Source organism: Macrosteles quadrilineatus, unplaced genomic scaffold (assembly GCF_028750875.1).
Source record: "Macrosteles quadrilineatus isolate MER2022 unplaced genomic scaffold, UCM_ALF_1.0 Scaffold_5__1_contigs__length_97177068, whole genome shotgun sequence".
NCBI lineage: Eukaryota > Metazoa > Arthropoda > Insecta > Hemiptera > Cicadellidae > Macrosteles > Macrosteles quadrilineatus.
This window is the reverse complement of record NW_026542598.1, coordinates 86,855-108,146: the sequence shown is the minus strand read 5'-3', so window position 1 is coordinate 108,146 and position 21,292 is coordinate 86,855. Positions and strand designations below refer to the sequence as shown.

Below are 21,292 nucleotides of genomic sequence, written 5' to 3'. Positions count from 1 at the left end.
TTCTCACTGAAGTAAAATAATAACAAAATATTTTCTTAGGTATTAAATACTACTGTGAAATCCAACATTTATTCTTTGATTCAAAGAATTTTGCTAACTATAGACTTACCGGTAAGCATTAAAATGCATAAAAATAAGCCTGTAAATTAAGTTACCATTCTTCGTAATGTAATAACATATTTGATGTAATATAATGATAATGAAATGCTAGAAACTCAGTTTCTAGATCCCGTAAACCGATGCTGAGCCGGCCGAGCTCCTAGCGCCAATGCTGCGCCAAGCGATTTTATGCCTATTTGTAATCGCTTAAAAATGATACAAGCAGGCTCCGTATCAAAAAAAGCTTCAAATAAAAAATAAAATTCATACTTTGATCTAAAACTTTGCCGCAGGAATTTTTTTCCTGACCAAAAAATAAAAAAGTTCCTCACTTACTACATATTTCATGTTTTTAATGGTGTAAAAATACAATCATCTTTTTTAATTTGCCTAAATAAATTATAAAAAATATGTTAGTGTAAAAACTAACTACATAGTATTGAGCACTGGTTTTTCCAGAAAAATAATATATCAATTTGAAATTTTTATGTTAACAAATAAGTGTAGCAGAGCAGGTTGAGTGAATGTATGTTTGTGTAAAACAGAGAGGTCCATTCGGCCCGTCCGCCTCGGTATCCCACCAATTCGACTGGTGGGCACGGACCGTTTTTCCACCACCTAGCGCGCTATCCAGTAGAGTTATTATACATCGATGATGGTAACACATCAACTTGCTACAAATAAGAATGCATTATATTTTTTCTATGCCCATCACAACAACTTTGAGCTATTCCAATTGTAAAATACATCGTAGTATATAATATTTATGAATATGATTGAGGCAATCAAGTCAATTATCTGTGGATAAATCTGAGGTAGGTATAATCTGAGGAGAGGTAACTTTAACGAAAGGGAAACAACATGAAACTGCTTTTTCAAAAAGATAAAAATTAAAATAAGCTATTTTATTTACTTTATAAACATATCGTGTATGAAAATAATCTATTTACACAACCATAAACTATAAACGTAAGCAAAACAAATTGGAAAAACATAAAGATAAAAAACCATCTGGGGCTTAGGAAAAAGATTATGCACTTTTCCTGATGGGAGTTCCTATCAACCATATACATTTTGCCATATAACTTCGTAATTTACTGGACTGCCGCAATCATACTCATACTGAGTATTCTACACATTGTACATTACCATTAGAATACCTCAAAGTTGATGTGATGGGCTTAGGAAAAAGATTGTGCACTTTTTCCTGATACGAGTTACTATCAACCATATACATTTTGCCTTATAGCTTCGTAATTCACTGGACTGCCTCAATCATATTTATACTGAGTATTCTACACATTGTATATTACCATTAGAATAGCTCAAAGTTGATGTGATGGGCTTGGGAAAAAATATTATGCACTTTTTATGTTCGGAGTTTTAATTGATCGCGTTATGTTAAGCCATTGCTACGTATAATCATAGACAAAAAGAATTAAATATAGACCGTCAGCTGTGCTGCGGTTACCATAGCTTCTGGCGCACACCGCTTGGAGCGCCATGTATTTACGGCTTAGGCGCTACGTAAACTACAGCGGTGTGCGCCGGAACCATCGATGTTATATATCGATGGCCGGAACCTATGGTAACCATGGTAACCACAGCACGGCTGACAGTCTATATTTAATTCTTTATGTCTATGGTATAATGTACACTACGGTCTCAAATATGCCTTTTAAAATACGTCAATTAATTAGTTTTAACTTGTATACACGTTTTATCAATGTATAATTGACATTATATAAATATAAAAACATCATTTCGCACCGTATTGTCATTGAATTGTGTTTCCGACATCCCTGCAAAACACGTTTGTGGCGTCCGCAGGAGTACCAACCCACATCTATTACAAACCAAAAAAGCGCCGATGAAAAGAGCCGCTAACTTTACGACGGTTCTAGCTAGCTCTGCCCTATCTATCAAATCTAGTAGTGCTCTAGTAAGTTTGAGGTTGGGTTGGAGGTTTGAGAATTTATCGTTTGTCAATTTCAATAAATTGTCATTATTGTCATACAAATTTATATTTTAGGTATGTATTTTCAATTTAGGCCTAAGTTACAACTACTACATTTTAAAGAACCATTTTTGTCATCACAAAATTGAAAGGTTTAACTTATTGACATGGACATGGTCATTAAGTTAGAATATTAACTTTTCAAGCAAATTCAAATTAGCTTCTGGTAGCCTATAAAATAAATTGGGGTAACAGTTTCCTGGGCTTTGCTAATAACTATCAAATTTAAAATATTGATTAATAATCGATATTTAAAATATATCTATTATAAAATTAAACTGCACATTAGCTTACGTCCTACACTATAATTTGAATAAATACATCGATCGGTAAATCGATTATTTCATTCAATATAAGTTTGGTTAGTAAAGTTAACCTAACCGAATGAATCGATACATCAAATAGTCTATCCATTAGTTGCATACTATACGCTCTTAGTTGGGTTTTTAAACTCATAGAAAATTATGACTATTAGTTTTAATATAACTTCCGGTACTAGACTATTGATCGATTTCGAGCAACAGGTGCACTAGTTTTGTTTTATATATATATATACTAGCTGACCCGGCGAACTTCGTATCGCCTAAGTTATAGGATTCCCCTAAGACATACCGATGGAAAGAAAGTAAAACTTACCGTTACGTTTAATTTTCAAGATGATCTCGTTCGCATCGCTCAATCACGTCCTGGTTGAAGTTCGTTCGCTACGCTCACTCATCTTTGGGTTGGAGCTCGTTCGCTACGCTCACTCACCTTTAGGTTGGAGCTCGTTCGCTGCGCTCACTTGCCTTCAGGTTAGCTCGTTCGCTACGCTAACTCGCCTCCAGGTTGAAGTTCGTTCGCTACGCTCACTCACCTTTTGGTTGCAAATTAGCTGTTGTCATAAATGTAAAAGAAATAATAGTGCTGCACCCTGTTGGTAATCCTTGTAACTTTAATGCTATTGAACATCATAGAACAGAACCAACTTGTTTAATTGAAACAGCTGTTAAGATTCATTAATTCCATTTCTCATAAGGTTAACATGGGAAACTCCAGAGCCACTGGGGCGGAGCCCTTTTAAGAATTTCGAAACGGGAAATAGTTTACGTCCGATTCGCATACCTACAGAATTTACACACCAAATTTCATAACGATCGGTGAAGTCGTTCCGGAGGAGTTTGCAGACAAACACTGTGACACGAGAATTTTATATATTAGATTTTTTTTTAATGCTGACAAAGTATAAAGTTTATCGTATGACAGTTTTAGTTTACCATTTGAGTTTTTAGCATTTTATAACATGCCTAGCCTATAGCCTACATATTTGATACTCTCAGCAGCTGGAGTAGTGATTTTTCTTTGAATATTGTGGCTTCACGTGACAGGTGGATGGCTATAACTTACAAGGTTACATGTTACATATTAAATTCATAATGATTTGCCTATTTCGGTAGACTGGCTTTTTCGTAGGCCTACGCTTCATTGCTCTTTACAAATTCAAGAGATCTATTGTTCAAGGCGTCAATGCGCAACTAACCTTAGTTTACCGCATTATAACCCACCCTACAGGACCCGGATTTTGTAGGTAGCAAATGCGCAACTAACCTACTTACCGCCATGGAAACGGCCAACAAAACATTTATGTTTGTCACTAACAAAATAACTTAGCCATCTTAAAGTCTACAAGTATTTGTTCTATTGCAGAAAAGCCTTAACTTAGTTGATACTAATACTTAAAACAAAATAACATGTCCATCTTAAAGACATCAAGTAATTAAGTAGGCCCATTTTATTGGTCGTTGAATAATCTAATCACTGATTAGCCTACTATAGACCTCGTCCGAGACACATTAACTCACGGTATGTAGGCTACTTGATCAATAGCGATATATTATCACAGTCACATTTTTTATGCATAGCCTATCAAATATATAGGCTCTATCACAGACGTTAAAATAAATAAAAACTAACTTATAGTTGTACAGTTAAATAGATCAGGGGTAAGTTAGTACTTGTTGTAATATGTAGTTCTACTTCATCAAATCCATTTCAATGCATCAAGCAAAAGAGCTGTAACCCCACGAATAGCCTAGGCTAGTCTAATAATATTTTAAGACATTTTTATTTAATGATATTAAAAACATTAGGCTACACTAAGCTAATGAAATCATCCCATTTAAACTTAGCCTACTCGGCTTTTAATTTTTGTTTCGAATTTGACTGCCCTACCCATCAATGAGGTTAAGGGTAATAAGTTAGGCCTAACCTATACAAAATCCTGCCTTAATCTGAATGGGAAAACATTATTATTTGCATATGATACAAAGATGCTGTCCAGAACCTTTAGGATTATTACAGCTGTTCGGCATTTGGATCATTGCCGGCCAATCTTAAAGGATCTTAAGCTACGTTTCCATTCCTACAAATTTGTGCCGGTACAAATCTCCGAATTTGTAGGAATGGAAACATCCTGGCTCAAGTTGCGGCACAAATTTGTGCCCGCCAACTGCGCAACAAAACATGAGCCTGAGTCGCGGGCACATGTGCCCAGTTGGAATGGAAACGGCCGGGCACATGTGCCTGCAACTCGCGCATGCGCAGGTCCTCCAAACTACCGCATGCTCATAAATGACAGGTAATCATAACCTCAAATTTCGTTGAGTCCGTTGGAGGAAATTTTCGAAGCCACTTTGTACGCGCAAATCTCTCATCAATTGATTAATGCGCCTTCCAATGCTCTTTTAGCAAAAAAAAAAACTTCTTATCCACTATCTAGGTAGTTTTCTTTTTTTTCTTCTAAGTTCATTGTATCATTGACTGTTATATAGTCAATGATTGTATGCACCAGCCATAAATAAAAAAAGCAGAAGCTGTTTTGTCATCCATGGTGATTTGTAGAACACAATATAGGCCTAATCAAAATCAGCCACCGAACCTCACCACATCACAATAAAAGAGAACACTACCTTGTCTGCCAGTTGTAGTCACGGGACTTGTGCCTGGAATGGAAACGGCATGACAAACTACGTGCGACATGTGCCTCGTCATGGTCTCGACATGTGCCTCGACTTGTGCCTGCGACTTGTAGGAATGGAAATGTAGCTTAAGGGTACTTACGGCGTAGTGCTTGATATCCTGACCCTAGAAAAGATGAGGTGCAGGCAGTGGTGGATCTAGAACAGTCACAAGGGGGGGGGAACCAGGGTGTCTGAGAGGTTCGGGGGTACCCCCTCCCACCCCAAAAATTTGTTTAAACTAAGTCTCCAAAAATGGCAGTTTTATACCATTTCATTGTCCTAAGTTAGTGTGACAAATTATTTTACGCAATTTGTATGCACTACTGTATTACATGCAGTCAAAAATATATGTATATGCCCAAGGGGGAGCGGTTGCCCCCCCCCCTCTGGATCCGCCACTGGGTGCAGGAGTACTATACCAGAAGAGCACAAAATATAGACTTTTCCTGCTGTCGTCTCAAACGTACCTAGAATAGCTATCCTCGTTCTACTATTAAAATGTATAACTGCCTACTCATTTGCAGGAGATGGATGCACCCTCCTTCAGAAGGCGCTGAAAGGAATACTAATTATAGGCCGCTGTACTCCGTAAAAGAACTTAAGGAAGGGCACCTAATGAGATAAGTGTATGTCTGGCATATCATCCGTTAAACAGCCAGGTTTTTGAATGTATAGTTTATTGTAAATTATATATAGAGTTATTTATTAAATCACTTAATAATTTACTAGCTGCTGTGCCCGTGCTTCGCAACGGGAAGATGTACTATACTGCCTAATCCAAACAGTTGTTAAGTAGTCCGAATTTATGAACAAAAGCCACCAAATGTACTGTATAAAAACAATTATGACCAACATTGTAATTGCCCTACTGTTTACGTTAAAATATATCAATAAAATAATATTCATTTTCATATATTTGAGTTGTTTTGTCTCTAGATCACTGAACCAACTATAAAAGGTATAAAATTACCTCAGTACTGCCAGAGTGATCCTGTATAGTCCTTATGGATTACGGGTTTTAAGGACCTAAGTCCTCATCATGAGATCTTGTACAAGAACATTTAACACTGTAACTTCGAAAGGGTCATCAAGAGTTTAAATGCGAAACACGGACATATACTATTTACAGTCATAGACGTTTTATGAACAAAAACGAGTAGGCTTACTGACAAAAACTTACAATGTCCAACAACGTGCGCACAGTTGCAGACAGGGCCTGATTAAGAGTCTAGTCGCCAGTAGGCTGACGTTTTTTTCGCCCCCCCCCCCCCCTCTCTCTACCACTAGCCCTCTCTGCCACCACTTTCAAAATTTCAAAAATTAAAAATGACCAAAGGCATTATACTACTATTCATTTGATTTTTAAAATCAAAAGAAAACTGATCATGAATATAATGCATGGTTTGATTAGAAACTTTTAAAACTTCAAATCTTGACTTTGAGATAATATTTTAAATTTAAGAGCTACACAATATGTTATAGTCATAGGCACTATTAATTCTGGTTGAGTATAGATACAGAAGGTACAGACTTTGTTTAAAATAAGTTAACAGTACGACCTTATAAAGCTTCGTTCGCACTAGGGCGGCACGGCATGGACGGGCGGCCGTCACAGAATTTTTTTAACCTTGAACATAGGCTAGGGTGGAAAATGCCGGCCATCCCAGGGACGCCGGCAACGGACAACCTGCAATTTTTCACCTTATGTTCAATGTTAAACAAATGCCATGACGGCCGCCAGTCCGTGTCGTGATGCATTATTGCGAACGAGGTTTAAAATAGTAACAAATCGGTTGTTCAAGGAATGTAAAACTTTTGATTTAAAATAATGTATTTATTTGACATTTTATTAAACATATGATTGTATTAAATCAAAAGTAGACCTAACCTAAAATATCAAAAAACCAAACAATAATATAGGTAGGGCTACGTACTTTCTAAATTAACTCTGTTAATCACCTAGGCCTTAAACAATTTTATTAGGGCCTTTAGATGGGGCCTTTACGTCCCCGGTCCCAACTTTAAGTCTTAGCTGTCTGGCGCCCCCCTAAACTGACTGGCGCCCTAGGCTCCAGCCTAATTAGCCTAACGGGTAATCAGGCCCTGGTTGCAGATGAAGGTCATGACTGCGATGCGGAAGATGTTTGGGCGTTGGACTTTGTACAGCTATTTAGAGCGTTAGACTGTAAACTGTTTTTGTTGTTTAATAATGTGTTAGCTTGAACTTTGATTGTTTTATAAATTTCAAATTCTTCTAAAGCATCCATTCCTGTTTATTGCTTTTACAATCAAAATAAACTACTGGCTCGGTCCCCAGGTACTTATTTCAATTCAGGAAATTAAAGCCTTTACAACTATTATTCAACAAAAACTTCTTTGCACTAACTTGATCAGGGAAATATAGACAAAGTATAAAAGGTTTAATTTACCTGTTGCTGATCCTGTTATTCTGTTAACAGGGGCAGGCCAAGACCATAAAGCACTTCATCCAAAAATCAAATTTTTGCGCACCCCATACAGTTGTTTTCTTGAAGTTACAAGTTCAGGCGTCCGATAAAAGCCTGTAGCTTCCCAATTAGATCCTCCTCAGGAAGATAACTACCTTTTGTTACATTACCAAGAGTTATTCTTCTAGCAAGAAGAATAACTCTTGGTAATGTGGCAAGAGGTTAACATGTGTCTTTAACAAGCAATGAAAGCCCCTCAAAGATCGAGTTTGTGTCGCACGTTTGTAGGCGGAATAAACCAGTTAAAAACTTTTAGTTAAGGGTACCTATGATAATTTATTGTAAAATAAGACCTTTTTATTTGAAACTACCAACTACACCAACCCGCATAATTTGGTACCCCCGAGTATTTTAAAATTATGACTTTCTTTACCAAGATTAAAATGTTTGTTTCAGGAAGAAAGATGTAGCCCCAGCTTTAGACAAAAATATTATGGAGAAGGTTGGCCGCTGTACAGGGCAGCTATAGTTATTATTATATGTTGCCTTTTATTGTTATGTACTGTTTTTATACTTTACCAATAAACCTTATATTTATCTAGAGCAGTTAATTTTGTTAAAATTCTTACCAGCAAACTTCTCTGTAATTTGTAAAGAAAACATGTAAAAATGATTATATATTTTATTTCGATCTTCTAACTATTTTGACAGTTTTATAGATCAAATATTCTTTTTTTAGATATATTTTTTATTGTTCTTGTTCGTACATGTCTCAGATAACTATACATAAAGATAAAATGATATTTAGAATATGCGAGTGCCAATCTTAAGAAGCAAACTTAATATATAGCAGTAGTAAAATTGTATAGTAAAATAAAATAATGTTGGTGTTTAATGACTAATGAGTGTAAAAATGAAAAAGTAATTCAAAAGTTGAAACAAAAACTCTATTTAGCCAACCCAATAAAATCACTCAAGAATTTTCCTCTGAATAAATGTTTGAACTTGAGGATCTTTTTACAAAGACTTCAACATTAGATTATTTTACTGGAATATAAGAAATGTTATAAATAGCTATAAAACTATAGGAAAATCCCCCCATGCAGCAAACCTGCAGACTAAGTGTAATGTGAACAGAGTATCTGCTTAGTTGAGCACCGTGGGTACGGGGTTAATCCCCTTTCTTACAATGTAAATCTATGTTGTAAACTTCTTGACATACGAGAACTACTTTAAGGACAATTTATACTAGGCGTATGCTCATTCTTCATGTATTGGGACGTAACTAAGACATTGAAAAAGGCTGTGCTGGTAAAAGCGACCAGAATACACAGTAAGACCATAGTTGTTCCCGCACATGAAAATTATACTGGATATATAGCAGGTATGGATACAAAAATCATGGATGCAGTGTCTTGCACAGCAGATCATTTTGAGAATGCCAGAGGTCTTGGCACAGATGTGCTGAATGTTCGGCCCAAACGCATATGGCGATGAGTCAATAAGAATCTAGGAAATAGTCAAAATCCAGAGAATTTTGTTAATGCCAAAAATTGTCAACTTATTCTTGGTGGAATCCACCATTATCTTTGGTCAAGTCTTAGCTAAGACATCATTAACAGACTGAGACAGTGGTGTCATCCTGTAATTCAGCTACTAGGAGGTCACAAGTTGTGGATATCTTTATATACTAGTTGGATAGTCATTCAATCATTTACAAACATTGCAACTTATAGTACCATAGTTATTTGCTTACTGTTTGTGTAAAATGCCGAAACCGGTTGAATCATTTAACGGTGACAGGAACATAATTGGTCAGGTTTTTGGATAGGTCAAATTTTGTTTTTCATTGTAAAATATAATTGATCAAAATACATACACTTTGATGATGTGGAATGTTCTTGGCTGTTTAATTATGATCTTTTACTAAAATCGGTCAATAAAGTGTTTAGTAAGAGGTAGGCCTATACAAGGTTTCGTTTTTATTCTTTAAGTTCCCCATTAAAGAACCACTAGTGGAACCCCGTCGAAATCGACGGTTAATCTTGAGGTTTTATGTAAATTAAGCTAATTGCGATGGATAGAGTGAAAGTCATTAAAATCTTAGTTAAATGAAGGGAGGATAAGCAATAATAAGTATGACGATTGTGTTCCCTAAAAAACGTGATTGATGAATTCGTTTAACACAATATTTCCTCTATCAGCATATTAAATCAGTTTTTTTGTAATTAATAAAAATATCTGATTCTCCAGAAAGCAGTAACATTCTTACTTCGATCCCAGCAATTATAATTCCTTGTCTTGCCACATCGACCCATGCATTTAATCATCATGTTCTTACTTGATAATTCATTAACTTATGGTGTAGTTTTGCCTATCGATCTCATAAAACTGTGCATGTATTTCGTAGATGGAATGAACCATAATTGTAGGAAATTTGATCACAAATCTTGAACATTTGCAAGACCAAATCCATAACCTAGTCCAGCCTTGGTGTCCGAAGGGGGGGGGGCAACCGGGGCAAGCTGCCCCGGGCGCCGCGGCTGGGGGGGCGCCGTGACTAAGGGGGCGCCGCGCAGCGGCTACTGGTATCAACGCACGGGTCCCGAAATTTCGGAAAATTTTCGGGAAAAAAATATTCTCGATTTTTGGAACGGGATTTAATTTGATTCTGGAATTTTTAGGGACGGGATTTGATCCGATCATCGGCAATTTTGACGCTTCGCGAGTGAAAATGACGCTGATATCGCGAGAGATGTTCACGGTAATTCCACGAACGCAGGAGCCGAAGTCATTTCGACGATCGCACCGTGACCGCAAGTCATACCGATGATAACGCCATGACCGCGAGTCATACCGATGATAACGCCGTGACCGCGAGTCAAACCGACGATCACGCTGTGACCGCGAGTCATACCGACGATAACGCCGTGACCGCGAGTCATACCGATGATAACGCCGTGACCGCGAGTCATACCGATGATAACGCCGTGACCGCGAGTCAAACCGACGATCACGCTGTGACTGCGAGTCATACTGACGATAACGCCGTGACCGCGAGTCATACTGATGATAACGCCGTGACCGCGAGTCAAACCGACGATCACGCTGTGACCGCGAGTCATACTGACGATAACGCCGTGACCGCGAGTCATACCGATGATAACGCCAAACGCTGTGACCGTGAGTCATACCGATGATAACGCCGTGACCGCGAGTCATACCGATGATAACGCTGTGATCGCGAGACATTTCGACCGCGAGTCACAAGTTTCTATGCCTGTAAATGTTTGTCATAAATAGTAAAATTGATTTTGTTTGTCTTTTTTGGTAACTACAATATTCAAGACTTTCTTTTTATGCACAGGAAAAATCCCGTCCCGTCCCGAATTAAAAATTCAATCCCGTCTATCCCTCATTAACATAGTATTAAAATATGTGAATGCGACTATTACTGGGGGGGGCGCCACGACCACATTTGCCCCGGGCGCCGCTAACCCTAGGGACGGCCCTGTTGGTAACAAACTATGCAAATGCGATGAGTCTGTTGTGTTTCCGAATGTTTTGTATGTAGTGAGGTTTAGATGCGTTGTTCGACCTAGCTACATGTGTACATCAAAGTAAAACCCGGTTACACATTTTTTTAAATACCCGAATTGACATTAGTTCACCTACTTCACCAAAACCATAGATGAAACATACTCCGTAGTTAGTCTATTCCAAAACTTTAACACAGCTCTCATCCTCAACGTACTCATCTGTGACGCAATTTTCAACCCGATTATCAAAAGCTTTTATACCAATAAATGAATGGTAATTATATCGACCTCCGGACCTCACGCGAAATAAAAATTTTGTTTCCAAAATGTTCGAAATTTTACGCTGATTTCAAAAATGATTGTAGTTTTTTTCGGAAACGTCCCGTTTTCCCGGAAAATGGGAAAAATGGGAAAAATATTTTTTTGCTCAAAACCCATGTTGTGGGTACTCAAATTGTGCGGAATTTCCTCCTGAACAAGAATATGTAGATTTTATTACGATCGGACCACTATTAAGTGAAATATCACTGAAAAACGGGAAAACGGGGAAATTTTTCTTTGCTCAAAACCCATGTTGTAGGTACTCAAATTGTGTGGAATTTCATCCTGAACAAGAATATGTAGTTTTTATTACGATCGCTTTTAAGTAAAACATCACCGGACAGGTTACCCAACCTAACATAGCCTAACTTAGGTTTAGATTAGGTTAGGTTAGGTTAGGATAGGTTAGTTTAGGTTAGGTTAAGTTAGGTTAGGTTGGTTTAGGTTAGGTTGAGTTTCGTTAGGTTAGGTTAAGTTTGGTTAGGTTAGGTTGGTTTAGGTTAGGTTGAGTTTCGTTAGATTGGGTTAGGTTAAGTTTGGTTAGGTTAGGTTAAGTTAGGTTAGGTTAGTTTAGGTTAGGTTAGGTTGGTTTAGATTAGGTTGAGTTTCGTTAGGTTAGGTAAGGTTAAGTTTGGTTAGGTTAGTTTGGTTAGGTTAGGTTAGTTTAGGTTAGTTTACTTACAATACTCATGTTATTACTTATAAACTCAACCTAACCTAAACCAACCCAACCTAACCTAAACTAACCTATCCTAACCTAACCTAACTTAATCTAAACAGGATTAGATTCGAAGGTTAACAAAACTCAACCTAACCTAACCTAAACTAACTTAACTTAACCTAACCTAACCAAACTTAACCTAACCTAACGAAACTCAACCTTACCTAAACCAACCTAACCTAACCAAACTTAACCTAACCTAACCTAACGAATCTCAACCTAACCTAAACCAACCTAACCTAACTTAAAACCTAACCTAATCTAAACCTAAGTGATATTTTACTTAATAGTGGTAGTACCTAATGAATCTCTGGTGTTCTTACTTGAATTTAAAAATAAATGGTGATTGAAAGTAGGAAAAAAGGCAATTGTCAACCTTACAATATATATAAGCCAACCCGATAAGGAATAATTATATGTTCCTTTGAAATTGATATATCACACTTGACTTATTTCATAATTTAAAATTTTCTAACAGCAATAAAGCATAGACAAAACATTTAAAACGTATCATAAATTCATCATTTTGTTGAAACTATAAAAAAACTTGCCATGCAGTGGATAATCCATTTAAAATCATAAATAATAATGTAAACATTTAATTGTGACAGTTTCAGTATACCTTTGAATACAATTTTAATATTAACAGCTGGTTAATTAAAAGTAGTGTAAAATTATCCATGTGGTCGCAATGTAAACAAAATTGCAGAGTAAACTTTAAAGGCCTCTGGGACAGAGCCCCAAGGAAATGCACCTCGTTTCTCTTTTGAGGGCTCACCTACAGACCAATACCTTTCTTTAGACACCCCTACCAAGTTTCTACGCCCAGCCGTTCTCCCAAATTAGCTGTGACAAAAACCTCGTTTTCGTCCATAAGAATAACATGGGATGAGAATTTAAAGGCCACTGGGGCAGAGCCCCGAGTGAATTCTCCATGTTTCTCTTTTGATGGCTCATCTACAGACCAGGACCTTTCTTTAGACACCTCTAGCGAGTTTCTACGCCCAGCCGTTTTCTCAAAATAGCTGTGACAAAGAAAAACAGTTTCAAATTAATATATAGATTGGGTCTGTTCGTTGAACGTACATCATAGAAAAAGGGCAAAAATAATCTACTGATTAAATAATGTTAGTATTTATACACATTCTACAGGGTGTCCCGGAACTCTACCAATATTTTAGGGCATTGTTCCTGGGTAAGAAACATATCTAAATATCATATTAAAATTGTCCGGAAGTCCTTAGTTACTCAGATAGCCGCCATTTTGTTTTTTTCACTTATTAATTTTTTTCTGAAGATTGGTTAAACATACGAAGTTGAAACTTTGCACAAACATTTATGACAACTAGACAAAGCTACAAAAAAATTATGACGATTTTTCAAATTCATAAAACAAAATGGCGGCTGTTTAAAATTTTGTTTCTTAAATTACTCGAAAACCGTTGATGTTACAAAAATTTACAAGTATAACTTTTTTAAGGTAATTTTATTACAAATCGATCAAAACCTTAATCTTTAAGATCGGACGAGTATTAACTGAGATATGGCAGTTTTAGTGATACGTGACCGCCGGATATTAGTTGCAGCGCATGCTGAAAGCGGTCACGTATCACTAAAACTGCCATATCTCAGTTAATACTCGTCAAATTTTGTTTTTAATTGTAAAATATAATTGATCAAAATACATACACTTTGATGATGTGGAATGTTCTTGGCTGTTTAATCTTTTACTGTTTTAATCTTTTATCTGTCTGATCTTTTACTAAAATCGGTCAATAAAGTGTTTAGTAAGAGGTAGGCCTATACAAGGTTTCGTTTTTATTCTTTAATTTCCCCATTAAAGAACCACTAATGGAACCCCGTCGAAATCGACGGTTAATCTTGAGGTTTTATGTAAATTAAGCTAACTGCGATGGATAGAGTGATAGTCTATCCGTCCGATCTTAAAGATTAAGGTGTCGATCGATTTGTAATAAAATTGCCTTAAAAAAGTTATTCTTGTAAAATCTTTGTAAAATCAACGGTTTTCGAGTAATTTAAGAAACAAAATTTTGAACAGCCGCCATTTTGTTTTATGAATTTGAAAAATCGTCATAATTTTTTTGTAGCTTTGTCTAGTTGTCATAAATGTTTGTGCAAAGTTTCAACTTCGTATGTTTAACCAATCTTCAGAAAAAAATTAATAAGTGAAAAAAACAAAATGGCGGCTATCTGAGTAAATAAGGACTTCCGGACAATTTAAATATGATATTTAGGCCTAGATATGTTTCTTACCCAGGAACAATGCCCAAGAATATTGGTAGAGAGTTCCGGGACACCCTGTATAGGTATAGGATGTTCAAACCTAAACAGCCAGTATGGAGCTTCTTATTCGACCAAGTTTATCATAAGGTGCTCAGCAGACTAGAGCGTATTGCTGTAACAGGAATGTTAAGGGATAATTAGGAGGTAGCTGCAATAACGGCCTATGGATCCATAGGCCCTTTTTGCGGAGAACGTTTCTTTCAATTCTACACGTTTGTTGGTATACCTGCAAAGTTTCATATTTGAATCTGAAGTATTTTTTTTTTTGTACAGCTGTTATACGCGCCCATTCATGCACCGAACTTTTTGAAACTTTACACAGTTTACAAGGTAGGTTTTAAAAATATTCTGGAAAAATTTCAACTCCCTAACCTTCGTAGAAACAAAATGGCGGCATATTGAAAAAGTTACTTTAAAACATTAAAAAAGGTATTTTTGGTTTTATAAACTATTTGGTACTTCAGTATTAAACGGAGGCCACATTTTGTCAACGCGCTGCGGCGGTTATGTTAGGTTGGGTTATCATAATAGAAAGTATCGTTCGATTCATAACGAAGCGAGGAAAGTCCTACACACATAATATTTTCGATAACCCAACCTAACATAACCGCCGCAGCGCGCTGACAAAATGTGGCCTCCGTTTAATTAATACTGAAGTACCAAATATTTTTATTGTTACTTTCCAGGGCATAAGACTTTAAAACAAGAAAAAATTAGAACATAGCCAAATGGAAAACTAAAAATTAATCAAATAACTAATAAAAAATAATAATAATAAATAAATAACTAATAATAAATCATGAAAGTAGTTTTTATAGAAAGCACATTGGTAAATTTGTCAATAAGCCGCCATTTTGTTTCTACTAAGGTTAGGGAGTTGAAATTTTTCCAGAATGTTTTTAGAACCTACTTTGTAAACTGTGTAAAGTTTAAAAAGGTTCGGTGCATGAATGGGCACGTAATATAAAACCAAACGTTTAAACCCCTTCGTGGGACACCCTATGTTATGAATGTTATTATGTTTGTTTTGTTCAGTTTTGGATAGTGTTAGTGACCAAACAATAGGAATATTCAGTTTATTTTATTCTTTAACATCATGCTAACTACTAAATCTACTATTTTGGACACTTTTAAGAAGAAGGGTGCTAAGAAGAAATTGAAAATAAGGAAGAATGGGCTCGAAATACTAGAAAACGTCAGAGGTTATTAAATTAAATTAAATTGTAGAGACATTGAAAGATAAAAGTATTAGATATCCAACTAGCCTATGACTCACTTTTTTATTGTAAAATAAAAGTGTTACATTTTCAACTATGACTCATATTTTACTGTGCAGCCTACCTTTTTTTCTCTTACAGGTTACACTATGATTTTATTATTTTTAATTACTGAGCCGGTAAGATGTCATTTTAAATTTAAATTTTTCTTATCAAACTGTTAGAAATTGCCTAAGAAAACACATATTTTATGCTTTAACAGATCATATAAATATTGGTCTATGCAAAAAGGGCATGTAAAAACTTCATCTATGCAAAAAGGGCCCATGCACTATTTCACATAAACAAAAAATACTTAATAGCCTGATATTGTTATTAAAAAACCATGGTAACAAAATTTGCTTCAGGTTCTAAAGAATATGGAGAAGTATTCCAAGTTAGATTCTTAGTAAATGCAATATTTATGCAAGAATGACATTTTTTCGAACTCGTTTTTCTCAAATCAGTGTTCTGGCATAAAGGCCCTTTTTGCAGCTACCGCCTCAATTGTTGTTGCTGTCGAAGTATTGAAAGTCCTTGACTCCCAGACAGGTCAAAGTATAACTCTGAGGCGAAGGTCCTTGCTACCGCCTCCTACGTCCGCGACCTGCGGCGTGACCGAGCTGTCGGGTTGTAGAACGGATCTTGATTTGGTTTGATAGAACAATAATTCTGATTTTTCCGTGTGGACAGACAATAAGCCGAAGTCCGGTTGTATTGTGACAGCAGATTCGAATTTACTGTATCTCGATCCCGCTTATCACCAAGCAAGGAGAATAGCTTTTCATCTTTGTTGAAAACAAATTCTACAATTTAGTGACAGTTATAAATCCTCGTTTTAATACTTTAATACTTTTTAGTGAAATGGCGACCATACAAAGTAGGTATTTTAAGCCAAGTATGAATGGAGATGAGTGTAGGATGAGTGGCGCGATCTTGTAGTCTTGTTAGTGACTAAGGCCGCCATATTCCTTAGACACAGCTGTTAATTAATAGCCCATACAGCTAATGGCAACGAATCTGGAGTATGTTGACTAAACAATCTTGTTCCATCTCTTCATGTAAATATTACCAACCAACTACAAGAGAATTCCATCTTTAAAATAATCAGCATAACTTTATATTCGGTGCAGCGAATTCACATGTACGTTTAATCTGAGGTATACCTAGTCAAAATTTTTCTATAGCGGTGCTGTTGAGTGTTATGTGTTATAGTAGCCAAGTAATTAGAAACTACTACAACTACCAAGACTGGAGCTAGTAGGAAGTTCATAAATCGCACAACGTGTAACACAAGCAGAGAGCCGCTGATGTGATCGCTGTTACTGTACGTGATTTCAGCGGAAACATTGCGTTGAACAAGTGATGCGGGGACGCTGAACACGCTGTCGTACTATCATAAACTAACCAACACAAGTAGACTTCTCATCCCATTGTAAATTTCGAAGCTCGTTTTTCATGTCTAGTTCATGTACGCCACACTGGGCGCTAGTATCGACGAAATTTTGTTTCTATTATTTTAAGGTTAATTTCTTGATTACTGTTTGGTTAAATAAGTAGGGGACAATATATTGTTTATGATTAGATCGTATTATTTGGTTAAACGAGGTTTTAAATGACTGTATTAACGGGAAACAAATTGTAAACAAAACACGACCTCTACATAAACCGTACAGAACTAACAATAAAATTGTCTTTTGCTGTTCCATTAGGATGAGAAATCTACTAAGGGAGTATGTTTTATCAGATAAAACATACTCCCTTATAGTTCGGCCGCTTAGAAAACGACCTGCGCGCTAATGCTAAACCAATGCTGGAGGAGGTCGCTTTCTAAGCGGCCGACCTATAGTAGATTTCTCATCCTTATGGAACAGCTGAAGACAATTTTATTGTTAGTTCTGTACGGTTTATGTAGAGGTCATGTTTTGTCTACAATTTGTTTCCCGTTAGCACGATTTTTATTTCAGCTGCAGTTTTTTAATACGGACAAAATAAGAGTTTAAAAATTAGAAATTAAAAAAAAAATTATTATAGGCCTAAAACTAAAAAAAATATATAATTAATTTTTAATTAAACTGTCATAACCTAACCTAACTAACCAAACTTGCTGATAATGAAAAAATTGAATAATGGTTTACTAATCGAAAAAATAGTTCTGTTCATAAAATAAAACTATAAACGCCTCAAATTAAATTTTATATTTTTTAATTTTTTAAAATTAAACTGTCATAACCTAACCAAACTAACCAAACTTGCTGATAATGAAAAAATTGAATGAAGGTTTACTAATCGAAAAAATAGTTCTGTTCATAAAATAAAATGGGATGGGATGAAATTTCGGTGGATCTCATGAAAAAAGTCATAGACTCTATTTCAGAACCTCTCACAATTATTATCAACCAATCATTTCAAAACAACATATTTCCTAAACAATTTAAATATGGAGAACTCAAGCCACTTTTTAAGAAAGGTGAAAAGCATAATCCTGACAATTATAGGCCTGTATCACTTTTACCTTCTTTTTCCAAGATTTTTGAAAAAATTGCTTATAAACAAATTTATAATTTCTTGGAAACATACAATATATTTAGTAGTAAACAGTTTGGTTTTAGAAAGGGTTGCAGCACAATGACCGCTATATCCCATTTTGTTAATGAAGTGTCATGGGCCTTGGATGAGTCACAGAGTACAATGGGGGTGTTTTGTGATTTATCCAAGGCTTTTGATTGTGTCAACCATGACATTCTTTTGAAAAAACTGGAAATTTATGGATTTTCTAAGAAATCTATTTTATGGTTGAAATCTTATATAACAGGTAGATTTCAAAGAACTGTTATTTTAAAAGGAGGCTTGCAGTCTAAATCTGAATGGAGTGAAATTAGAGTAGGTGTCCCACAGGGCTCTATTTTAGGTCCTCTTCTTTTCTTAATTTATATAAATGACTTACCTGAAAATATTTCTCATAATTTAATACTGTATGCAGATGACACAACTGCTGTTGTTAAAGCTAAAACGGAGGATGATTTATGGGTGAAAGTAGAAGACGCTTTAATGGATCTTAGAAGGTGGTTTGAAATAAATGGACTAAAATTAAATCCAGAAAAAACACAACTAGTAAAATTTAATACGATACAATCCCGAAATTTCACACATAAAACAAGAACCAAAACTGTCAAATGTACAAAATTTTTAGGTTTGTATGTTGATTCAAATTTAACCTGGGCCAAGTGCATTGAAAACATATTACATAAGCTTAATTCTGCCTGTTTCCAAATGCTTTGTTTGAGAAATATTTTGGATATGAAAACACGTTTAATGATATATTATGCCAATTTTTATTCAATATTGCATTATGGGATTGAATTTTGGGGATTCTCATCAGAAATAGAAAAGATTTTTAAAGTTCAAAAAAAATACTTAAGAATAATGACATTTGCTAAACGAAAACAATCATGTAGACCAATTTTTAAAGAACTTAATATAATGACTGTACCAAGTTTAATCATTTTTAAATCCTTATTAATGGTACAGTCAAATTTTGAAAACTTATGTGCAGAGAATTTTGACCATCCATATAACACCCGTTTCAAAAAGAATTTTCAGTTTCCGATTCACCGATTAAAATTAATAGAAAAAACACCAAAATATATGGGAAAGAAATTGTTTAATAAACTGCAACCAAAATATAAAGATTTAATAAACAAAACGTCTTTTAAAAGCAGCCTTGCCTCATTTCTTGTAAACAAAATATATTATAGTATTGACGAATTTTTTAATGATGGTAATTTTTTAAATTAGCAAATATTATGTTTTATAAAATAACCCAAATAATTATTTGTAAGAATCATTGTTTATTTTTTAGTATTTTAGGTACTTATTATGATATATGATTATATTGACAATGTCACCTGTTTTTGTAGCTTATGCTATGTAATCTGTAAAACGTTTATGTGACAATAAAGATATATTTATTTATTTATTTATTTAAAACTACAAATAGCTCAAATTCAATTTTATAAGGTTTTAATTATAAAACTTAACTGTTATAACCTAACAAAACTAACCAAACTTGCTGATAATGCAAAAATCTTAGACAAAAAGTTTGTGCACCTGACGGGTTTCGAACCCGGTACCATAAGTTTAGTAGACCAGCACGCTATCCACTAGACCACCGAGGCCGATGGCTTCAACCCGTTTCATTGCGCTAATGGTGTTCCCTCAGCCAATAGGATGCTCTCATTTTGTTCTTATTAAAATAACTGCAGCTGAAATAAAAATTGTGCTTCCCGCAATTACAGCCATTTAAAACCTCGTTTAACCAAACAATACGATCTAATCATAAACAATAACTTGTCCCCTAGTTTTTTTTTTACAGCATCATTTATTTCTGGTTCAATGAAGACATTATACACAGAAGTGTTAACAAAATTGATAAGAAATTAACTATAATAACATCGTGGGTTTGCCCAAACCTGAGTCACCCTGTAACATAATTAATTTAGAGAATAATTTAATCTTCTTTAGGCTTCATTCCTCCAATAGATCTTGAGGGAGCCTTCGACGTAGCCTCCTGTTCTCAGTTGCTTCACCAAGATGAAAAGTTAATGCACCAGGAACATCGTTTAAAGATTTTAGAAATTTTGAGGTGGTTTTTTCAATAAAGGCCGAGATAGACTCCACTCCTAGTTCTTCATGTATATGCCTGTTTCTAACAAACCAGGGAGCATTCACCGCTATTCTTAGAATTTTGTTTTGAATCACTTGAATTTTGAAGAGTTTGTTTTTTGATATAGCTAATCCCCAGATAGGAGATGCATATGTAATCAAGGGCCGAATTATTGATTTATAGATTAGAACTGTACAAGCTGGCTTCAGAGTAGATTTCCTATTGATTAAAGGGAAAAGCTTTGCAAGGCGTGCATAACCTTGGGACAGTTTTTGATTAACCTGGTAGTTCCAATTAAGTTTTTTGTCCAGCCATACTCCAAGATATTTTATGGCCTGGTCATCAGGGTTCCAAGGTAGAAAGTTACCATATATTTGAATTTCATGTGGCAATGTATGTTTTTTCAAGGAGAATATTTTGGTTTCACATTTTGTTGAATTTAGGCGAAATGTCCACTTGTAGAACCAATCAATAAGAAGATCCACAGAGTATTGCAGGGAATACGTGGCCTCGTGGATGTCGGAATGCTGGCACAGGATAGCAGTGTCGTCGGCGTAGAGAGCTAATGAGGCGTCTTCTGGAAGAGGGATGTCTGCCATGTATAGATTGAACAATACAGGGCCCAAAATTGAACCTTGTGGAACTCCTGCATTGACTCGCCGTATAGATGATTTGGAAGAACTTATTTTAACAGAGAAGGTCCTGTGACAGAGAAACGATTTTACAATATTGGTTAAATATTTTGGAAATCCAAAATTAATCAATTTAAAGACAAGACCGTCATGCCATACCTTATCAAATGCTTGAGATATGTCAAGAAATGCCGTTACTGTGTGCTGTTTCCTCTCAAACCCTTTGACTATCGTTTCATATATTCGTAAGATTTGATGTGTGGGCGAATGTTTTGGCCGAAATCCAAATTG

The 21,292-nt window shown here is 35.5% G+C and overlaps 1 long non-coding RNA gene across 1 annotated transcript; it reads left to right on the top strand.

The window, feature by feature from the left end:
• The first annotated feature begins 2,022 nt into the window (after positions 1 to 2,022).
• Positions 2,023 to 8,165, top strand: LOC128993821 (uncharacterized). The gene is made up of 3 exons (XR_008490829.1): positions 2,023 to 2,131; positions 5,640 to 5,741; positions 8,019 to 8,165. It is a non-coding gene; the product is annotated as an uncharacterized LOC128993821 (long non-coding RNA).
• The last annotated feature ends 13,127 nt before the right edge of the window (positions 8,166 to 21,292 follow it).